At 39.8% G+C, this 22,450-nt stretch overlaps 2 long non-coding RNA genes across 4 annotated transcripts in view; one reads left to right on the plus strand and one right to left on the minus strand.

Annotated features, from left to right (window-relative positions):
* Positions 1-15,886, plus strand: part of LOC144930909 (uncharacterized) — a 52,577-nt gene extending 36,691 nt beyond the window's left edge. Inside the window, exon 3 of the long non-coding RNA XR_013636390.1 lies at positions 15,538-15,886. This is a non-coding gene — a long non-coding RNA (uncharacterized LOC144930909). The remainder of the gene's footprint in view (positions 1-15,537) is intronic.
* LOC140917565 (uncharacterized) lies at positions 513-3,861 on the minus strand. 3 transcript variants are annotated; one of them, XR_012160904.1, is made up of 3 exons: positions 3,842-3,861; positions 2,587-2,707; positions 513-1,391 (listed from the first exon to the last, which is right to left on the minus strand). It is a non-coding gene; the product is annotated as an uncharacterized LOC140917565 (long non-coding RNA). The 3 variants fall into 3 exon arrangements; XR_012160903.1 differs by lacking the exon at positions 3,842-3,861 and adding an exon at positions 3,647-3,697; XR_012160902.1 differs by lacking the exon at positions 3,842-3,861 and having other exon boundaries at positions 2,587-2,927.
* Positions 15,887-22,450: the final 6,564 nt, after the last annotated feature.

Below are 22,450 nucleotides of genomic sequence, written 5' to 3' on the forward strand. Positions count from 1 at the left end.
AAGGTACTTGCTTGAAAAAATTAACAAGTGGGCAGTGGAGGCCGGCATCTTAGGCTGATCGGAGGTGAGCACTGAAAGCTTGATGCCAAATGAGAGATGATAGGTATGGTGGTGATGGACCAAGAAGAGCCTTTGAAAGTGAAGACCAGTGCAAACCTTATACAATATTTGTTAAGCTATAGCTGGTTATTTTGCGTGCAACCCACAGAACCTAATACTGAATTTGCACTTTTCATCTCCCTGGCAAGCTAGATCTCAGAGTTGCAGAGGGATAGCAACTGTGAGACAAGGCTTTAGTTTTCCTTTAGGCTGCAAGAGTCCTTTTTTTTTTTTAATTTATTTGTTCTGGAAGTGAGGCAGTTATTTGGTAGAATTTGTGAAAGATTTAACATGCCTGACACACAGATTTCGAGGAGGATGGAGCTGAATATGGAAAAGTCCATCATAGCTACTGTCCAAATACGAAGGAAAATAAGGTACGGTTGTTTTGAGATCCCAAAGAAGGTACAGTATGTTCACAAGAATTTATTTGGTTTGAGAACTGACACACATGCATGGAAAATTACTGTGCTGTTTATGCTTTCATATAATATAGTTTTACATTTCCTGCATGTTGAACGTTAGCAATGGTACTAATTCAGGCTGCTTAGATTGGGCCAGCAACATTTCGTGGCAGTCTTTCCCCTGTAGAGTCCTCTGTTCAAATCCTGCATTAGGTCACAAGTAACAACTAAATTCATTGTCCCATCTCAAGGTAGCTGCAGAATGGGTTAGGGCACATTGACAGAGCTGACGGCCTGATCCAAACAACTCTTGCTGACTTCAGTGGGCTTTGGATCAGGCTGTAAGAGAGAGGTTACACAGTAGGAGACCCAAACCCACTGAGATTCCTAAGGCTTTTCACTGACTGTCATGGACTTTGGGCCAGGCCTTTGTGTGCTGCTTGCATCCTGTCTGCTCCAGCCAGCATTAACAGTATCACTTTCATGAGCACCATAGTAACTCTCAAATCAGCCTTTTCAGAGTCCTTTATCAACAGGCATGGACTGTGCATAATAGACAGGCTTACATTCATCTGACCCTCTTGCAGGCTCTGACTGAGAAGCAATCTAAAATGCCATGTCACAGTAAGTATATTATACGTTCAAGACTTGAAGGCCAGAAGAGACCATTAGGACCATGTAGTCTGATTTCCTTTGTAACGCAGGCCATAGAATTTCACTCCGAGTTAGGACTGAGATTCTACTAGCTAGATTTTTCTAGCTTGAGGGAAGATTTTTAAATTTCACTCTTCTTAAACCCCAAATGTGGCACATTTTCTGTCTTGATGCTGGAATGTTTAACCAACCTGTGATTTGATTTATTTCCCCCTTCAGCATGCTCTTCTGACTCTGGAAGAGAGAGAGCATTTCATCAGTGCAAAGGGGACACGTTCCTTTGTTAAACTTTTACATTCATTTAAAAATACCCATTTACGTAACAGAATAATATGAGTAAAGAACTCAGTGCACCATAGCAGTGTATCAGGTGATGAGACTTTCCTTGGTGCCTGCTGAATTGGAAAGATTTTCTAATATCTGAACCCTTACAAAAAAGAATAAGTGAACTCTGTGAAAATATAATAGTAGGTACTGTATGCTAACTTAAAACCTAATGTGTTATTACTGGCTTTTATACACCTGGTTACCCAGGGATAAAGCAATATGATATTTATAACCGGGTGGTACTGCTTTGTAATCTGAATATATTGCATTCACACTAGTGACTTGAACAAAGTGTTTCTTCATTTCTCAAACCATTTAATGGTTTTCTCATAAGAAACCATGAAGTCAGTTTTGTTGTGTTTGTCAGCTGGGTTTTGACTGTGTGTATTTTGCTCCACAAGAGGGTTATTCAGAGCTCCCCTTTGGTCTTAATTAATTGCAGACCCTCTGGAAGGCAAGCCCTGTGGGGTTGGAGAGCTTCCAGTCTGGTTTCCATTTAGCCTGTGGGCTGCAGCTAAGCATGTTGAAGAACTGTTGGCACATAGCTGTGTGAGTTCAACTACTTCGTAAACTCTTGCAGTGTTGCTACAGTTAGTAATGAGGGAGAACGTTAAAAGGCATTCATTGATGATTCTCCAACCAGGATCCATGGCTTTTCAGTTCAGGACTTTATAATCAGAAAATAAGTTTACATGACTTTAAAAAAAAAAAGCGTATAGCTCCTTTTGGAGACTAATTTCCTATTCACAGCATTTAAATCTTAAAACTTTCAGCTGTGCTTTCTTTAAACCCTCAGTTCTATTCCAGGATTTTCTTGATTTTTTTTTTTTTTTTTTTTTGTCTCTTCAAAATGCCAAGTTCTCATACCAGGGAACAAGTCAAAACTTTAGATGTTTTTTTTCCAGTCTGCCAAACCTCTCTAAATTCCACCATATTTTTTATTTGATTTGCAAAGGTTAGACTTGTAGCAGTGTGCAGTAATCTTTTCTATTGAAAACTTCCAGATATAAGGAACAGCCATATTAAACATATAATGTGCAAATACTGCTGGTGGGTTAATACACTTATGTCTCTCTCCGTATTTTGGTTTATGCATACTTACGGTTTCATGAATACAGATCTTTGCGAGTATCTCTATTTGCGTTGGAGGTCTGCTATGGAATTCAGACTGAGAAGTAAAGCCAAGTGATCTATTCCTAGATGAATTGTGAATCATGTACGCTCTAGTAAAAACAGAAGGACCATCAGGATATTGTATAACAACATTTTGAGATGGAAGGAGAGGCAGCTTGACTGAATTCATCTAGGGATCTTTTGCTACTTTATAGCACACAGAAATTAAAAGTTACTAATGAAATAAAGCCCAGAAGGAAACAGTCACATGTAAATGTCTCTTCCCCCCCATCACCTCCCAGAGGATCTGGGGAGTCTTGGGGAAAATTCTGCATTTGGATCTGGATTTCAGCTCCAGTATCTACCCTTCCTGCATGCACAGGGCTCCTGTTGTTCTCAATGAAATTTTAATGCTTGGGGGAGGGGGAAACTATATGCAATACAGCTTTACTTTGTATACTTTCATGACTTTCACACAAATGGCATTGCAAAATGCTTTATAGAAGTAAATGAGAGAAATTAAGAAGTATAGGCCAGGGACAAGATAGACTTTTTTGATGAAATTAGAAGAGAGAGTCTGACAGTCTATGGCAAAGTAATCTGAGCTGAGACCAGCTATGGGGATATCTCTTCTTAGAGCTGTTAGATGGTGTCAAGGTTCCTTCCTCACTCTGTACTCTAGGGTACAGATGTGGGGACCTTCATGAAAGACCCACTAAGCTTATATTTACCAGCTTAAGTTAAAACCTTCCCCAAGGTACAAATTTTGCCTTGTCCTTGAACCCTATGCTGCCACCACCAAGTGTTTTAAACAAAGAACAGGGAAAGATCCCACTTGCAGACGTCTTCCCCCAAAATATCCCCCCAAGCCCTACACCCCCTTTCCTGGGGAAGGCTTGTTAAAAATCCTCACCAATTTGTACAGGTGAACACAGACCCAAACCCTTGGAACTTAAGAACAATGAAAAATTAATCAGGTTCTTAAAAGAAGAATTTTAATTAAAGAAAAGGTAAGAGAATCACCTCTGTAAAATCAGGATGGTAAATACCTTACAGGGTAATCCAATTCAAAACATAGAGAATCCCTCTAGGCAAAACCTTAAGTTACAAAAAGACACAAAAGCAGGAATATACATTCATATCCAGCACAGCTATTTTACCAGCCATTAAACTAAAGGAAATCTAACGAATTTTAGCTAGATTACTAACTAACTTAACAGGCGTTGTAAGGCTGCATTCCTGACCTGCTCCCGGAAAAAGCATCACACAGACAGACAGAATCCTTTGTTCCCACCCCTCCAGGTTTGAAAGTATCTTGTCCCCTCATTGGTCATTTTGGGTCAGGTGCCAGAGAGGTTATCTTAGCTTCTTAACCCTTTACAGGTGAAAGGGTTTTGCCTCTGGCCAGGAGGGATTTTATAGCACTGTATACAGAAAGGTGGTTACCCTTCCCTTTATATTTATGACAGATGGACAGGGTGAAAAACCCATCATGCAAAATGAGAGGATGAGACTGTTTAAGCAAATACATTTTTTTCTTGCTTTTATTTCATTAAGTGATGACACTGTGTTTGGTGTTGTACAAATAAGGGGAAAAATGGTCCCTGCTCCAAGGAACTTGCAATTCTGAATGCATAGGCAAAGATCACACACACACACATGCACTGGGAAACTCCGAGAATGGTGCTAATGTAAGGCCTTGTGTTTTGGGTTTTTTTTTTTTTTTTAATAATAGGTATTAGTGTTAGCTTTGTAGAAGAAGTGGGTATTAAAGAAGGATGTGAATGTAGAAAGGTGTAGGAGACAGCATGGTGGGAAGATGGAAATGAGACCTGCACCGTGGAAGAGCTGAGCAGGATTCATTGCCTGACTACCATAGGAACTGCCAAGTCAGACCAGGGGTCCCTTTATTCCAGCATTCTGCTCTGACGCTGGCCAGTTTGACACTTCCAAGGATGGACCAAGAAACCTCATAATAGAAAGGAATTAAATGAAGGCAGAGGCCTAGGCAAGGGTGATGCTGAACAGAGCCCAGAACGAAAGGCTGAGCCACTTAAACTCACTGTGGAAGAGACGATGAAGCTAGTGGAGGGATTTACAGAGGGATATGATGCAGCCAGACAAGACAGGCAAGGAAGATTATTTCAGCTGAAGCTTGTTTATGTTTTCATTTCTTTCAGCTAGGAAAATTTTTCCCACTATTTTAGTGGGCACAGGTAACACACAACAGGTGAGGCAAAGTTCCGCTGCAATGCCCCCTTTTCCATTGCTCAGAGCTTTTTCTGAAACTAATTATCTTCTTTTCCTCCCCCCCACAACCTTCGTCTTGGCCCAGAGGCAACTTGTTTGTTGAAGGACTGAAGACGGATAGTTCAGCTGTGTTCGTTGTTACATCTGCACACAATAGGAATTGCCACACTGAGTCAGACCAGGGTGACTGGCCAGTACCAGGTGATTCAGAAAGAGGAATCCTGCTTCAGGCAGCTATGGGATAGCCTGCCCCCAGGGGAAGTTTTTCTCCTCACCCCTAAGAATTAGAGGCTGGCTTATGAGTTGAAGCTTTACAGTTTGTGTCCCCTCTAAAGCTTTTCAAAATTTTAGTATTGTAACTGGGGATGATCTTATCCATCTAACTAACTAGGTAACCCTTTTATTGAATCTTGCTAAGCTCTTGGCCTCAAGTGAATCTTGTAGTGTGGCTTCCGCAGGCTAAACAGGCATTGTGTGAAGAAAATGTTGGCTTTGGCAGGTGAATGAGCCTAAAAAACCTCTTCCCCACCCATATTCCAGTGAGAAATTTTGCTCTGGCAGACTCAGTAATGGCTGTGATTTTGTTCAATCTGCTTGTTTTCTAGATCTTATTGAGAGCTAAGGAGTAAGCCAAGTTTTAAGTAAAACAATAATCATTTGAAATGTCTGAGCATTTAATTCTTTTGTGCAAGCTGAGTAGAACTTGCTTCTCTTGTTTAAAAAAAAATTGATTGATCTCTGAAGTTAGAGAGAAGGAATGGGACTCTGAAGTTTTGGAATTAAATTTTCATCCACAAATTAGGGCAGCTGAGTTCTAGGTTGAGAGCATCGATCCAAACTGTTCCAGATAATAAAACTTAAAAGCTCCATTGGACCCTTCACTTACTTTTATTTAAAGAGGGCAATGCTATGTAAAAATAGTGTGACTGCAACATTAAGTATAAGGAATGAAGCACACAGAATGGAGCTGGAAAGCAAATGCTAAATTTGTCCAATTATGCTTTATTTTAGTGTCTTGCTATTACTATACATTTGTCAAGCAATTCAATGTAATAGCGCAATTTGGGGAATAATTTCTTACACAGTCGTACATACAGTAAGGAACAATGCAGCTATGGTCTTCAGATTTGGCTTTTCCTTTTTAGTCTCAATATGATGAATGAAATGAGTCAAACTGTAAGAACATCAGTTGCTTTAAAGTTTATGAATTTTCAGTTAGCAAGCTGAAACTTTTTTCAGATAACGAGTCAAAACTACAACAGCCTAGGATAGTGGGTCATCTCACATTGAGGTGTCCTATCAAACGATGGAGTATTTATCATTAACTATAGTATCAGGATAAACTAACCTAGAATTTAATATTCAAATAATAACAATCATGTAATATGCTTCGAAAGCGTATGTCATATCCTCTATGTGGACCTGCCACTACAGGGAGATAACTGCCTATTAGCTGGCTGTTAAGGGAGTAACTCCTTTATCTAAGCTAGTAAAGGTCTGTGCTTCTGTGCTAAAGCTCTGAAGTTCATATCCTGCTGATGACCTGGGTTGAGGGTCATTACATTAACATGCTTTATTAGATTCTGCTTTGGAAAAACTATTCTGGAATCAACAGGGTTCACAAATTTATGGATGTTAGGAAACAAGAAATCTGAAATTCTCTAGGATAAGCTCGAATCAGATCGTTTGATTTGTGACAAAGTCTAAAGATTTCAGCAGATACTTAAATGTTACATAATTGGAGCATTAATGCATCTGAAGAATTCTCTTCCACTAGCATCATCCAAATAATCAAAAACCCAACGCTTCTCAAGTATATTACTGTTTTCTTCATCGTGAAGAAAATGCTTAAGAGAATGAACTGGTTATAGAACCAATACACTTTTAGGCTGATTTACAGAGGTGCTGAGCCCCTGTAGCTCTTAATGAAATTAAAGGGATCAGCAAGTATGCAGTACCTTCGTTGAATGAATATTTCACTGGCTTGAGCAATGGATGCTTACGAGCATCATTCATTAGCACCTGGACTGCAATTGTATTATGAATTCAGCCTGTGCTAATAGAGGAAATTGGATCTTTATCGACCAGATGCTACATGATAAATACTTTATCAATAAATTGGCATAGAAGATTAAATGGCACTCTGAAATAAATGAAGTGTGTGCGTGCATATGCACACCCATTAATTTTGCTGAGAAGCTCTAAAAGCTTATTTAAGAGGCCTAATGATGTCACACCTACATATCTAAGTTGCTCTCTGGCAGAAGCTACGACCTCTGTGCCATTGAACATTCAGACTCACTCTGGCCTTTGGATTCTGGCTCAGTGGTCTGAAGGGGGACGACGACAGCTCTAAGGCAGCCTCCGCTCCTCCATAACTTTGTCTAGCTGTGTGTGTGCTGCAGGTCTTGGCAAGATGGTCGTAGGGATCTGTGAGAGGCATAAGGGCCCTGGAGCAGGTACTGAGATTTCCAAGCAGCCCTGTTTCAGGATGACCTGATTACCTAATGTGAGGGTGGCCCTAGAAAAGGTAGGTCAAACAAGCCCTGCCTCATTGTTTTACATCCTGGCTCAACTGTTTTTAATAAACAGAATTGCTTGCAGAATATTTGGACCCTTGGATATGACTTTGATCTGAATTTGGATTTGAGGAAAATGGCTGTGTTGAATAACGAGCTTGCATGCTTCAGATTGCATGCTCTTTCGGAAACTTGCCTCTCAGACACAGGCTTTGTAAGGGGGACAGACTACGCTATTTACTGGCATGAGAAACCTGAAGGCGTAAGGGGAGAGTACAATTATAGGTTTTGCTATCAGAAATGATTGTATGTCATCGTGTGAAGCTCCAATTGCAGTGTTCATGCGTATCATGACACTTTGAGTTAGTCTACCGAAGGGATTCATCAACCTCGTCAGTGTCTATGCTCCAACTCTGCAGGCTAGTGACGAGGAGAAGGATAGCTTTTACCAACAGCTGGAAGAACTGATTGTCTGGATTCCACAGAAGGAACCCATCCTAGTACTTGGAGACTTCAATGCAAGAATGGGGTCCAATGCTGAGATCTGACCTGGGAAGGGTCAGAGAGTTCTTGAGCTCTGTGCCAGGCAAGGCTTATTGGTGACCAATGCATTCTTTACTGGTAACATCCGAAAAACATTGTGGAGACATCTGAGGTCCAAGCACTGGCATTAGCTGGACTTGGCACAGACAAGACATACATACTTGAAAGATCTCTTGAATACATGATCCTTCCAAACGGCAGACTGTGACACAGATGACGCTCTTGTCAGCTTGAAATTTCATTTTGCAGCAAAGAAGATCCAACGTAATAAACCTGCTGTACAACCTCATATTGTCTTGTGCCAAATCAATGATCCTGTCAAGAAACGGCTTTTTAATGAAGTAGCAAAGACAGCTGGAATGAATTAAACTGCTTCAGATGCACGGGAAGTCTTGAAGACAAGTATCTACAATATGTCAATCAAGAGGTTTTTTTTGGAAAGAGTACTAGGAAAAAATGTTGACAGTTCATAGACCGTTTGGACATACTGCTGCCACTCATTGAGAGGAAAAGATCTGCCCTGATCACCTACTACTGATTCCATCAATAACCTAAGAGAAGCTTGTAAGATTGTTCAAATAGCTTCCAGGAGGTGTGGTGAAGAATTTTTGGCTGGGTATCTGACCGCATCCAGCGGGTGGATAGTGCAGGTGACAGTAGAAGGTTGTATGAGGGCATTAGAAAGACCATTGGGCTGATTAAAGAACAAGACAGCTCTGCTGAAAGCTCTAGGATAATATCATAACTGATAAAGGAAAGCAACTGGAGAGGTGGATTGAACACTATGGAATGATATACTCAAGGGAATCTGTAGTAGACCAAGTATGTTAGGCAAATTGCCTGGGTTTGAAGTTATCACTCCAGTGAACCTACACTAGAGGAACTTGGGAAACTTTCTGATGAGTTGTTCAACAACAAAGATTCAGGATCTGACTGTTTACCGGCTGAACTCTACAAAATATACAAAGACTTGCTGCAAAGATTGCACGAGGTATTGCTATTCTGTTGGAACAAAGAAACTGTTCCGCAAGATTTTAAGGATGCTTGTTTCATCTAGCTCTATAAAAACAAAGACAGAAGTGATTGTAATAACCACAGAGAGAGATTTCTTAACGTTGGGGGGGGGGGGAAATCTTAAACTGTATTCTTTTACCTAGACTTCAAACTCTAGCTGGGAGAAGCTATCCTGAGAGCCAGTGTGGCTTCTGCTTGGGAAGGTCCACCATAGATATGGTCCTTTCTTTAAGAAAATTGCAGTAAAAGTGCAGAGGGAAACATTTCATTGTATGTGGCTTTTATAGATTTCACAAAAGCTTTGACACAGTTGGACAGGGCTTTACATTGTTGTGAAGAAGCTAGGTTGTTCACCCATATTGCTAAACCCAATGAAATCTTTACACGACAGCATGAACGCAACCGCAACGTATGAGAACCAAGAGTCTGATTCCTTTAACATCAACAATAGAGTGAAGCAGGGTTGTGTACTGGCTCCTACATTGTTTAAAATTTCTCATTCCTGCTTCAATATGTGTTCTGTGATGTTCAAGATGGTGTCTATCTTAGCACTAGACATCATGGTGGTTTGCTTCACATTGCAAGGTTCAGAGCTAAGACAAAGGTGAAGGAGATCATCATAAGGGATCTGTTTGCGGATGATGTGGCCCTTGTGGCTCACTGTCTTGATGCCCTACAACATATTAGCCAGTTCTGATTCATGCAAAATCTTTGGGCTAGCAATAAGCTTGAAGACTGTTACCATGCACCAAGGCTCTTCGGAATCAATTCTAGATATCACCTTAGAGTATTCAACTGGATGTTGTTGACCAATTTTTCTACCTTGGCTCTGTTATCAGCAATGTAGATCTTGATGCTGAACTAGCAAGTACAGTCAGTAAAGCAGCCAGGAACTTGGCTCTTTTGCAAGACAGAGCCTGGAACAATAATAAATTGTCAACTAAAGTGAAAATCCGTATTTATGAGATGTGATTTTTATCCACTCTTTTCTATATGGTTCAGAAACATGAACCACTTGCATCAAACATATCAAAAGACTAAACTGCTTTCATAGACGATGCTTGTGTAAAATTCTTCAAATAAGATGGCAAGACAGGGTGACAAATGTGGAAATGTTTAAATTGTGCTAATATGTGTTTCATGGAAATGTTGATTAATAAGAGACTCAGGTGGCTTGGACATGTCAAGCAAATGCCAGATTACAGGATCCCTAAGAGTTTGCTGTACTCTGAAGCTCATGAATGGTCTAGAAAGAGGCAGACTGCTGCGCAGGTTTTGGGATGCTTGCAATGATGACTTAGTATCCTGTTTAGAATCTCTGTGGATGATTGGGAAAGGAGTACAGTATCTGAGCACCTCACAATCATAAGTGTAGTTATCCTCACAACACCCTCTGGGGTAAGGTAGTGCTGTTATTCCCCTTATACAGACAGGGATTTGAGGCACCAAGACTGTGGCTTGCCCAAAGTCACACAGGAAGCTGGCCATTGAGTAGGAAATTGCACCCTTGCCTCCCAAGTCCTAAGCTTTTTCCCTAACGCTCTCACCATCCTTCCTTCTCGCCTCCGCACAGTGCATGTAGAATCCAATCATTCTGATATGGTAGCACTTTGGACCCACTTTGCACAGGTGTAATGTCTCCACAAAGTGCCAGGTGGCAAAGAATCAGTCCAGTGAGTCTAGATTTGCAACTTTCTAAATATGTTGCATTTCTTATTTAGGTAAATGTTACCCATGAGAAAATAAGTGCCTAAAGGCACTCAAATCCTATGGTTTCAGATAATATTCAGGGATGATAAATGTTGAGATATATCTGCAGGGTTTATAAATAAAGCATTCTTCAGTCTCCAAGAACAACCAGAGGCGGGCAGCAATTTCCTTTTGCTTTGAAAGTGACATCTTTTGTGAACAGGAGGACTCTGACTTTGCGGATGTTATTTCATGGGTTTGCATATGAACCAGGAACAAGAACAAGCAAGCCTTAAGAGGGTTAGTCAGAAAAGGCCATATTGCACTAAACAGAAAACTAGGGAAATGGATGCAGAGGGGGAGGAATATGCTGGAAAAAACCTAATGTGTTCAGGTACTTCTACAACAGCAGCAGCATTTGTAGGTTTTATGAGCCCTCTTGGGCACAATTATGGTTTTGTTCCAACCCTACTGCAGAGAACGTAACTGAGATGAGGTGGAACCAAATGAATTATTTGTAAGTCGTCCTCAAACAGATCGCTGTTTTCTCTAATTCATTTGTTCAGAATTATGCACCATATAAAGTTTTGGGCTGTAGCTTATTTGGAAGCACTTCATTGTGGATGTTTGAATTTCAAAGAGTTGAACTGTTTTGCTTAGGTATCCAGGACCCATGATCTGATTCTTTTACCTGATTGGATGAGCACAACTCTCACAACCAGGTTTCTGGTGCCAGCACTCCTGACTATAAATTTATAAAAAATTATTTTCCACGTATTGTTCATTTCCTGATTGTAATTAGCTGTGTTGGTGAACATTCCTGTTAGTAAACTATTTTATTATATTTGCAGACAGTGAAGACAAAGTGATCATGAACAGCTGAAATTAATTCATTTAAAAATTCTGACACTCTTGCACCATTTGTCATCTGTTATTAACATTCTTAAATACATGGTGGTAGTAGAAGAGATGCTAATTATACCACTAACTAAAACTTTTAGTTCAGTGGCAGATTTTAGAGGATTTGGGGAAGCAATCTTCCACACTGCTTTTTCATCAGTATTTAACCCCTCACCCCCATTTATAGGGTTGGTGTTTCATGATAGATACAGCCTGGAGTTGATGAAGTTTTTTGACTTCTGACCTAAACAGGACCCAAACATGATAAAGAATGATGGCTACTTCAAACAGATCTGAGAATGAAATTATTCTTGGTTACCTCAAAAAAACTAAAAATGAATTTAATACTGTTCAAAAGTAGGTGCCAAACAAGCATACTTAAAACCTGATCCAGGTCACTAGCCTCCCCATTGACATCAATTGGCTTTGGATCAGGCCCTTACTGCAGCATGTAGGAAACCCAAAAGATAGCTCTGGGGAAGTGTGTAATCAAGACACAGGCTAATGAGTATTTACACTTAAAAAAAAAAAAAAGGTGGGGTGTGTGTGTGTGGGGGGGGGGAACTGGGGGGAGCTAGTAGGTAGCAGGGAAAGATAGAAAAGCAAAGTAATGCCATTGAAGTAGGACCCCTGAGGTCCTGTAATCAAGTAAAACAAATTATATAAACCATGAGTGTAAAAATCTGCCCAAAAGCTGTTAAAACTGATACCAAAATTCACCTTTCACATCTATGGCTTGAACCTTGATATCACTGGTCATTCAGACTCTAGTAGGAGAGCAGAATGACTGAGATGAGACCTTTCTCTTTAGATAAGAAATTTTATGCCAGAGTGTCACTGATGACAGAGAACACAGAGGGTGCTCTGCTCCAATGTCCGAGTGCTGTAAATCCAAGCTGGAGTTAGTCAGATGACATTTCTCATACTAACAAAGGTGAGACTGCAGCTATTTCTTCAAGACCCGTTTAATCACCTAATCAGACAGGGTACCACTGAGACAAAGTGAAGCTCCTTGAGGAGGTTTCTGTAGCTAACTATCCCTGAACTGTTACTGTCCTCATGAAATGGCAAGGGAACTTTTTCAGAAGCTAATGAGTCATTGAAGAACCACAGCTGCACACCAGTGGATCTTTATAACATCCAAATCCCATTAAATTCACAGTTGTTCTGTATTATTTTTCCACTCATTGCTGACTTATTATGAAGATATTGATGGTATAACCATTTAGGTTTGGTTTTACATAACCAGCCTTCTTTTTGCCTGACTTAGTCACTCTCGTTTTAGTGACACTACAGCTGCTTTTGGGATGATGAATGCTGATGTCACAAACAGGCTAGTACAACATCGCTGAATGAATCAGGCAGAAAGAGAAATCCAGCTTTGAAAACAGCGACTTTCTGTTTCCACACAAATACTTTGGTAAGCAGTAAAGAGGGGCAAAGAAATAGAAGTTAGTAAGGCTTTAGGAGAACATATATTTCAGAGTTTGCCAGCGTGTGGCAGTGGTCCTTTAATAATTGCAGTCTCATGAAGTTAAATACTGTATGTTCCACACTTTGCTGCAGAAGCCAAGTTGGAAAAGGATCCGGACAGCCACTTATAGGGTGCACACAGAATTCAAAACAAAGTCTGAGACACCATTTAAATAAAAAAAGATGTTTTTAAAGTGATTGCAAAAATTACAGTAACCTGACCTGAAATGTGGTGGATGGAAGCAAATTACTAGTGCACCCTGCCAGGAAGGAGCAATTTAAAGATGCCTTTAACACTTTTCACAATAAAATGATTTTCATAAGCAGCTTGTGTGTCTTTCTTGCATCCTTGGATTTGTTGCTTTTGAGTACATTCTGTTATGAATCCTGAATCAAACTTTTTCCATAAGAGCAAAGAATTAACATGCTAGTACATTGCAAGCCTGTTGGTATATACTTGAAATATGCTACATTTCGGTAAGGAATAGAGTTGAAAGCCAATGGGAGCTGGGTGCCTAGCTGCCCTTTGTGCCTTTAAAATTTCTCCCCAGAATTGCTGATTTATTTATATCTGTAGCTTTTATTTCAGAGACATCACTTGCGCTAGCAGTGTGGAACTCCTTACACCAGGGAGACATGTTGTGCTTATACATTGTGTTTCCTAGGGATTTGTACTGTTGCCCATCTGAGCACTTTTCATAAAGTAGGTTGGTTTCAATGGGAGTTAGGTGCCTAAACACCTGTTGAGGATCTGGGCCAAAGGCCTTAGTGGACTCCATAGAGTCTCTGGCTCTTGTCCCTGTTAAATTTTGTGGAAGTGAGGGAAGGAGCTTGGCAATAGCTGGCACTCAACTGGGAAGCAGCTTTTAAAGGCTCCCCCACCTGATGCTAGTCTGCTGATGTAGGGGGTTCCCTGCTGTGAGGGGCTGGAGAGATTAAGATGTAATGCTGTTTGTGGCTAGAGGATCTTCAGTGCCATTAAAGACTGTGGTCATAACATGTAGAATGCCATAACCTTGAGGACTGTGGTCTCTATTCTAGATCTGGGAGACCTGATCATACAGGTGTCAGAATGATTTCTTGGTGGGGTAAGCTTATTCAGAGAGCTGAATCCTAAAATGCACCAGCTTTCTTTAAATCGTGGGGGCAGTAAACAAAAAGCCAGCTACTGTACAGCCATGTCTGCTGTGTACTTTTGTGTACTGGAACATAAGAACTGCAATGCTGGGTCAGACCAATGGTTCATCTGGCCAAGTATCCTGTCTCCAATGGTGGCCCATACCAGAGCTTCAGCAGGAGTGTACGGAACAGGGCCGTTGGAGAGATCCACCCTGCTCTTCCCCGTCTGGCAGTCAGAGGTTTAGGGTTACCCTGGCCATCTTGGCTAATAGCCATTGCTGGATGTATCCTCCTTGCATTTTACTAGTTTATTTTTTTTTAACCTAGTTATACTTTTGACTATCACAACATCCTCTGGCAATGAGTTCCACAGATTAACTGTTAATTAGGACTTTTGTGGATGTGTGGTGAGCTTTACTAAAGGAAGAATAAAGGATGACTAACTCCAAAGGTAAAGATGGCTGGGAACTGAGATATATGCTGCTAGGAATAAGGCAGGAGAATGGTGATTTTTTGGGGGGGAGGTGTGTGTGGGGGAGAGGGGTGGATGCTAGTAGTCTGAGCTGGAGATTACCTGGTTAAAAGAACGGTAAATAAAATAAAGGAAATGTCATTCTTTGTTCTCTGTTCATTTTGTCACTATGCTCAAGAAATGCATTGGTGTCGTCATGCATGAGGTGACATATAGGGAACGATGGTGACTTGATGCAGTATCATAAGCGAGGTCACCATGTACAACCCTATAGTTTGATGTCACCATACAGGATCACAGCAGAATAGGGTGGGTTTCCTCATTTGTAAGAATGAAAAACGCAAAGTGCTGAAAGAATAGAAGCAAAGGGAAAGCGCTATGGTTACTAATATTATTTGTATTACTGTAGTATTTAGGAGCCCCAGTGAGGGACCAGGATCCCATTGTGCTAGGCACTGTACACAGAACAATTTAGGTACCAGATTCTCATAGGGGAATAACAATAAATAATGGCATGAACAGTATTTAAGTGCTTCTGAGCACATGCAGAGTCCTCCATTGGCCTGAAACAAGCAGGTCTTAGTGTGTGCAAATAGGGAAACTTGTATATGTGAATCATTCGCTTCGTGTTCACGTGATTTGTGCCTGTAAATGACACTGCATGTGTAAAGAGAGGCACTCACAAGCAGGGAGGACAGAATTTACTTCTGTGGATAAGACCCTGGGGACCATCCTCAGGCCTGGTGAACTCCAGAGCTAACCATAAAGTGGTCCTAGTTGTGCCTGAGCACTGTCTAGAGCCCCCGGCACCTGCCAGAGAATAAAAGAGGAGAAATAAAGTGATAGAATACAAAATAAAAATGCTGGACTGTCTAAAGTCTCCTTACTGACCTTTCAGGAAATAACATGAAGCCGTATTGCTTTTTTTGGTGACTAATTTGTATTGATTTTTTTTTTTCAGAAGGAAACAGACAATGAAAAGTACAGAAAGGTGAATGGATTGACACTTGGTAAGTTTCTAAATACTGCACGGAAGTGGTATTACTTTTAAATGCAAGTGGTAAAAGTGATGGTGGATTAGGAAAATGAGGCTTTTTGTGGTCTCTCTTTTAAGTACTGTAGTAACTGATCCTGCAAGCTGTTAAATCCACAACTACTTAACAGTTCTGCTAAGAACTATAAACTGGACTTTTCTTTTTATTGACTAAGCAGTTTGTTTATCTGACTGTAAGAGAGAAATACAGAATCTTATGGATCTTTGCTGCTGTTGATAGCAGAAGCTTGGTTAAATTTTAACTCTATAAAAGTACTTGATGAGATTAAGTCCATGACAGGTGCTACTGGTACTAAATAGATGTGGTCACCGCAGACACACTTGTGGATGAGAAGTTAAACTTTTGGGGGGAGACATCACCAGTATGTCATCTTTGAGATAACTGAATGCATTAACGCAAGGCCGCCTTTAAACTCAGAAGTCACACCAATTTAACAGTATTATTTTAAACCGATTTAGGTAAATCCAAGCAACTGTGTGTGTGTGTACACTCTCATTAGCTTACATCTGAATATTGGTGTATGAGAGAAATGTGCTGTAAATATAGATGGTATTAGATTCACAAACATGATTTCAGTAAGAATGTTCAAGTACAGATAAAAATGTTGTCTTTAAAATATTAATAAAATATAATAGACACCCTCCACTTAAGCCCCTAAATACGAGAAACTCAGAATATGTACATTTTAATTAGGGCTGGTCAAAATTGGCAAAATGTTTTTTTTTAGAGTGGGGTGGGGAGTGAAATTTCACACCGTGTTCACACACAATTCATTTAGCATGGTCCTCAGAGCCTCAAAATTATGAAAAAGTTTCTTATACATGCAGATGCCACGAAAGTGAGGCATGCTATTTTCCTGTGAATACTTCACTACCTTTTATTTTACTCTGGTCTGACAGACAGCGCTCTCTGTAAAGTGACACGTATTGCAAAATATGAGGCGTGTGGGCTAGCATTCCTGGGGGGGAAGAGTCAAGCTTGTGGTGAGTGGTGGTCAGTATCTGAAGTAAGGTGCACGCCTGTGAGTGAAGTAGTAGAGGATATGGACTGTTAGCTTAACTTTCTTTTCCTTGCTTTTTTGGTTGTCAGTTATGTCAGGTGTGTGGCAACCTGAGCTATTTCACAATGAAGTTTTTCTTTTTTCTTATGCATGAGTAGCTATATTTTCTGCTTCAGTGGGGCTACCAGAGTACTACTTGGCTCATAAAGTTACCTTGATGGTGTTTCACATGAATGAAAAAGACTATATCATGCATGCTCTCACTTGCCATTCAGTTTTCTGACAGTATAACACCAGGGTGGGGCATTCCAGGAAGACTCATCATACATTTTATCTGAAGGGCATTCGTTCTACAGCTCACACCTTTCATTAGCAAAGCAGACGTTCCCTTTATATAACATATAACTTGGAAAGTCCTCCCCACCCTCTTTTTTTCTCTTTGAAATAAAGGGCCTGATTCTTCACTCTGTTACAGGTTTTGCACCAGTATAATTCCATTGACTGCACTGTTAAACCAGTGTAACCGGGAGGGTGATCAGACCTGAAGATTTATTTGTGGTTTTGTTCTTTAAATTTTTTTTTAAATGGCATCTGTTTTAATTTTGAAAATAAAAAGTCATTGTGGTGGAAGATGGTTATTTTACACTCTTTCAATATTATGTAAACTATTCTGGATTTGTCAGTACTTTTCTGGTTTTAGAAAAATGGTTGGATATTCGAAAAGAAGGGAGATTAATGCTGAAGTTAAAGACCATATTCATTCCTGCCTCTTACTCCCTCTCTGTCCAGAGACTACTAGATGACCTGACCACACACATAGAGGTAGATACAATGGAAAATCTGTCTGGCAATTTGAGTGAACTGCACAAAGGCAAATATATGACCTAGCTGGATATAATCTTTCATTCAACTAGCTAATCACACAGCTGATTCCAAACCAGGCATCTCTACAGAGAACAGTAAACAGGAACAATACATTAAAAACCCATCTAATAACTAACTTTATATGAGTTCTGTAAGCCTATGGTATTGTCCTTACCCAAGAGCCAGCTGGAACAAAAGGCTTAATTTCTAAGATTATATATAAATAAAAATTTTGTTCGGAAAAGATGTTGACAAGAAAATAATCCAGGTGAAATGACGGGGGAGAGATTTGGGGAGGAAAAAAGATCTGAATGAGTGGATCTGGTTATGGGAAGGGGGAAGTTCATCTTCAATTTGCATAGCTCCTAGTTTTTTTTTTGTTAATTTATTGTACAGATTGCATTTGACTCCAGTTAAGATCCATCATATATTTGCTACTAGGGGGGTGCTCTATTAGTGGGGTTGAGAGGAGAGGGGAACATACTTGCACGTGTGATGGTAGCGTCCAAGAACTGGACGGTTTTAGGAGGAAAGTGTTAAAGAAATTCATCATATTACAAAATGCCAGATGTCTAGAGATCTCCTGATCTGCTTACTCAATGCTCCAGTAAAAGATCTATGTTTTAAACAGAATGACTAATTTATTTTTTATTGTTAGCAGCTAGACTCTTTATTACACATTACTGGGGAAAATGTCACTTCTGCCTATGAAATAGTAATAAAATACGGAATGTTCTTGGTGGTATAGTAAAATCTGGAATGTTCTTGTAACTGAAAAGTTTTCATACCAATTCTGTACACAAGAAAAGCACCAAAAAGACAATAGATATTTAGGAGTTTGGCCACCCTTTTGAGTGTCCTCAGAGGACGAGGGCTCCTCAGCCAGCAAGCCAGAATCTTTAGCCAGGTTCTTTGTATATTAAACTGATCCTGAATAAGTAATATACATTGTAGTATGTTAACATTTAACATAACATTGCCTTAATAAACAGTTTCAAAAAATTGTCCAATGTTTGTCATGATTCTCCAATTTTCTTTAGGAGTTAGAATCTATGCCCTAAATGAATGGTATTTCGTTGTGTTTACATCTTGTTAAAAAAAATTACTACAAAATGAAAAGTTCAGAACCAATGAAAATATGAGCTGTGTTTGTTTTCATTACTTCCAATACCACAAAGGGCTATAGTGCAAAGGAGGTGGGTATGTAGGACATTTCTCACTATTTAATAGGAGAATGTGATGAGCTTTACAACTTAAGAATCACTTTCTTTGTCAGATTGTAAAGCTTAACAGCAACGTTTTAAAAGGGTGTCTTAGCTCACAGCAATCTCTGCTACCCTAGAGAAAAAATGGTATCTGGGCAAAATCTCTGCTTCTCAATTGGTGGAGAGTGGATGCTTTACTTGTGGAATTTGCTTTGGCTCAGTGAATTTTGCTAACGGGTTAGTTGAAGATCTCTTCCCCAGGTTAATTCTAGGAAGATTGAACTCTTAAAGATGTAGTGAGTTTACAACACAAGCTAGGTAGGTGCAGGTGCTGTAACCTAATAGCCAACAGAGTATTAGCCTGTATGTACCTGAATCTATTTTTAGGGTTGAAAATAATCTGATAAATACACCTCTTATCCTCAATCCCGAAAGGCTTTCTATTTGATCTGAAATTTGTCTTTGGAGTCTCAGCATGTCTTAAATTCTGCAGAAGGGTGCTGTGGGGCTAGGAATGAAAGGAGGGAGGAAGAAAGGTTGAAGGTAGAAAAGTAGAGAGGGAGAAATGAAATCTGACTGTGAAGAGATTTGGATAAGCATTCGGTCTTAATGGCTTATCTGAACTGAACTTTTGGGGGTTTGCCCGTCACAACGAAATATCTCCAGTGATGCTTATTCCACAGCCTCTCTGAGCAGCTTCTTCCCTTGTCTAATTGACTTCACTGTTTATGAAGAGCCTCGTCATAGCACTTATCCTAAAGGTTTCCTTTCTTCAGTTTAGACCATTAGTACTTCTGGTCTCTGCACTGACACTGAACCAACTTCTCCGCTCCTTAACTAAGCAATGGGGATTTTGCTTGATTTGAGGACTGCATAATGTGGCCTCCTTTTTTCTTAGTTTTCTTTTTCCCGGCGGTACAAATTCTGTTCTGTTAACTTCTCATGTTGTATTTTATCATTTCTGGGTGTCCTTTACTGGATTGTTTTCAGTGTATTGACATTTTTATAGTAGGGTGTCCAAACTGAAGGCTGTACTCCAGCTGCAACCCACTAATGTTGCATAACAGAATAAAGAACCCCCTGCTTCTAGGTACAAATGCCTGTGTTTATGCATTCTAGGGTCACATTTTGTGTTGTGCAGCAGTATTATAATAAATGTCTGTGTTCAATTTATTGCCCGCTATTCTATCCATACCTCTCTTAAGGTGGTAGTGTTTCTGACCAGCATCCTCCCTCATTTAATACATATGCACGCTGGATTCTTTCATTAGTGTGAACTACCTCTGCATTGATCTGGATCAAATCTCATCTGGACTAAACTCCATTTTAGTTGTTTTTTTCTGTTAGTAAATATTTATATAGTGTGAATTTACCTGCAGACTAACAAGCCTACATAAGACACATTTTCTCCTCTGAAATGCTTAGTCTAAATAAGACAAGTCAAGTAAACCGAGTCCTGACCCGGGACTTTTTCTGCTCCTTTCTCCAATTTTTCTCTATTTTGCTGTATTTTAAGTCTGCCTCCGACAGTATGTTGCTGGCTACTCTTCCTACCTTGCATAATGGGCAGATTTTCTCAATGTGCTCCCTCATTTTTTCCTATAGATAAGGGATTAAATAAATTTGGACCTACCACTGACTCTTAGAGAACTCTGCTCAATACCTCTGTACAGATCTACATAGTACCATTTCACAACTATGCGGTTTGTTTTTAGATCGTGTATTCTCTCCCTCTCTCAGATCTCATTTTAATTTCAGTTGGAGGAGCTCATGTACAACCATATTGAATTCCTTATGGAAGTCTAGGTATGTTACTGTATATCCATTATACTCGTCTGTTTAATAAATGTGGTAGATTACATTTTAAAAAGTTGTTGTGTTGATATGATTTTGCTTTTTAATAACCCCTGCTCTCTATTATGTATTGTTGGGGTTACATTTTAGAGAGGATTTGGTCAACATCTTTTATAAATATTATTTTAAAATGTTACAATAAAAAAGTTTGGTCTTTTTTCTTATTTGTTTTCAATCTTGAACAAACATTCTAAGGAAAAGATTAAGCTATAAGTAAGAGTAGGGTAAGGAACAAAGAAAGTTTTTGGCTAAACGATTGTCAAGAAAAAATAAATTAGAGGAATGAATTGAAAGTGGAAACTGTTTATGGGCAAAGGGGGGGAAAAGAAAACCAACATAGAAAGAAACCACTCAGGAAAGAAAATGCTGGAAGAAAACTGGTTTCAGAGCAGAGAGGAAGAAAGATAAGGGATGATGATGATGATAGAGCTGGGTAAATACTGGGGGGAAAAAATCCATGAGTATTTGCACAAATGTTTCAGTGAATTTGCTTAGCCATGCTTGCATCCCTTTTGCATTTGCTCCCTGTGTACATTAGTACAATCACCTTTTACTGGCATGAACATTCATGGAAAGAGTATTTCAAAGTTGCAGGTACAAGTATTTGTAGAAACAAGAATGTATTTCACATGTGAATATTTGCACCCAAATTGTTTGCACTTTCATCCAATCAGGAAATAGAAACAATACAATGTGACTTATGTGACCAATCCTGACTAACACAACTGATCTAGCAAATAAAAATACTCACACAGAACCGTTTGTGAACAACCACACACAAAAATTGGCAAACAAAAAATGTGTAACTTTTTTGAATAATGAAATCCTGTTTGGAAACTGATGTGCCGTTGAATATTTCATTAACAGAAACAGATGGTATCATTGGCTAAATTTGTTGTGAAATATATGTTCATCTTCAATTATTAGGGATTGCAGATGGGGTGGGCCAGTAACATGGAAAGATTTAGAATGAGAACCAGAATCTTAAAATTAATGAGAAGGCAAAACAGAGTGCGGGGGGGGGCGGGTATATGGAAGCTAGAGAAGTAAGGGATCACCTAAAGATAAGCACTAGGGTGCTGAACATGCTGTTTGTTTTCTTCAAAATGCTTCTTACTATTTAGCTCGTATTAATTTTAGGATAATTGGCCTGTGATTTCTCATATCATACGTTCTCCCCTCTGGTCTCTAGGCTTATATTAAACGTATCCTTCTCCAAGTCTGTTACCTCATCTGCTCTCCATAACTTCTCAAAGGTAACTGATGACCACTGGCTGTGATCCTCCTCATCCCATTCCTTAATAACCTGTCATCGGACTCCACTGATTTTAATGTTTGTAAATCCGCAAAGTATGTTTTCACTTGTATCTTATTTCATTCTGATTCCTGCTATTCCCAGATCCACTCTATCATTTGTCTCGCCAGGTCTCCTGCTGCTTCCTCTACCTGTGTGCTGAAGACTGCAACGATTGTGGAATATTTCAGTTGTTCCCCTACCTTCTGCTATCTGAACTCTTACCTCCTTCATCAGGGTCCTACACATTCCTTCATAGTCCTTTTACCCACACTATATATAGCTAGTTTTATAAACCATTTAAAAAAATCCCTTAGTTAATAATTTATTTTTCACTTTCCTTCTGAGCTAAATGGTAGCATTAAGCCACAGCCCTGCTTTGGAGTTAGTGCGGAGCTCATTTCTCCAGGGAGAGTTCCAGGAGTGATTGTGCACAATGCTTCTCCTGGAGAGTGTAGCCAAAGCATCACTCTCAGAGAGGATCCCCTCTGCTGCTGGAGCTCAGCTGGTGGATGTGCATGAGGGTGGGCTGCAGCCCTGCTTGCTCCCTCCCCTCCCCATCGCTCGTAGAGCATTTAGATGTGCTAACCAAAAGTGATGCT

The sequence above is a fragment of the Lepidochelys kempii genome, chromosome 1 (assembly GCF_965140285.1).
Source record: "Lepidochelys kempii isolate rLepKem1 chromosome 1, rLepKem1.hap1, whole genome shotgun sequence".
Classification (NCBI taxonomy): Eukaryota; Metazoa; Chordata; order Testudines; family Cheloniidae; genus Lepidochelys; species Lepidochelys kempii.